This window comes from Colobus angolensis, unplaced genomic scaffold (genome assembly GCF_000951035.1).
Source record: "Colobus angolensis palliatus isolate OR3802 unplaced genomic scaffold, Cang.pa_1.0 Scaffold235, whole genome shotgun sequence".
Lineage (NCBI taxonomy): Eukaryota > Metazoa > Chordata > Mammalia > Primates > Cercopithecidae > Colobus > Colobus angolensis.
This window is the reverse complement of record NW_012115544.1, coordinates 5,007,985-5,009,527: the sequence shown is the minus strand read 5'-3', so window position 1 is coordinate 5,009,527 and position 1,543 is coordinate 5,007,985.

Sequence of the window (1,543 nt, the reverse complement as noted above, 5' to 3'; positions counted from 1 at the left end):
AGTGAGACTCATCTCTACCAAAAAAAAAAAAAAAAAAAGCCTATAGTCCTAGCTGCTTGGGAGGCTGAGGTAGAAAGTAGAAGGATCACTTGAGCCCAGGAGGTAGAGATTGCAGTGAGCTGAGGTTAAGCCACTGTGTTCTAGCCTGGCCAACAGAGGAAGACTCTGTCTCAAAAAAAAAAAAAAAAAAGACAAATTTCTATAAACAAGAATTAAGTTCCTACAGCATGTTTTTGGTCACAAAAACATCATCAAAGTCCTAAAGAAAGACCCAAAACATCTCCAGCTTTAAACACTGAAATAAATGCAAGCCACATGTACATTTAAGAAAGATTAATAAAAACAAGTAAAATATTTACCTAATTTCTGGCAAATCTATGACTGACAGTGGTTGTAGTAATTGTGGGTTAAATCAAAGAATAAATTCTTGCAAAGAGAAAATCGTAAAGAGCACACAGTTCATAAACAATAATAGGTCATGCCTGTAATCCAGGTACTTTTGGGAGGCTGAGGCCAGAGGATCCCTTGAGCCCAGGACATTGAGACCAGCTTGGGCAACATAGTAAGACATCATCTCTACAAAAAAATTAAAAACACAAATGAGTTGAGCACGATGGTGCACGCATGTAGTCCCAACTATTCAGGAGGCTGAGGTGGGAAAATCACTTGAGTCCCAGAGGTCGAGACTGCAGTGAGCCACTTTTGTGCCACTGTACTCCAACCGGGGTGAGAGTCTGTCTAAAAAAACAACAACAAAAAAAATGGAGGAGGCAGAGCAAGACAGCTAAATGGAAGCATCCAATTGTGGAGGTGTCTCCTGACAGGGACACCAAATTTAACCACTTTCTATATTAAAAAGCACCTTCATAAGAACCAAAAATCAGGTGAGCACTCGTAGTACCTGGTTTTAGCTTCATATGACTGGAAGAGGCACTGAGGAGGGTAGGAAAGACAGTCTTGAATTGCTAACACCTCCCCTCCCCCAGCCCCCAGCAGTGGCCACGTGGCACACAGAGAGACTCTGCACTTGAAGGAGGGAGAGTGCAGTGATTGTGGGACTGTGTTGGAATTTAGTGCTCCCCTGTTGCAGTTGAGAACAACACTGGGCAGAACTCAGCCAGCACCCACAGAGGGAGCATTTAGACCAGCTCTAGCCAGAAGGAATTTGCCCATCCCAGAGGTCGGAACATGAATTTCAGCAAGCTTTGCCACCATGGGCTAACATGCCCTACAGTTCTAAATAAACCTGAAAGACAGTCTAGACCACAAGGACTGCACCTTCTAGAAAGGTTTTTTTTTTTTTTTTTCTGTTTTTTATTTTTGAAATGGAGTCTTGCTCTGTCACCCGGGCTGGAGTGCAGTGGCATGATCTTGGCTCACTGCAACCTCCACCTCCCGGGTTCAAGCAGTTCTCTGCCTCAGCGTCCCAAGTAGCTGGGATTACAAGTGCCCACCACCACACCCAGTTAATTTTTGTATTTTTAGTAGAGATGGGGTTTCACCATCTTGGTCAGGCTGGTCTTGAACTCCTGACCTTGTGATC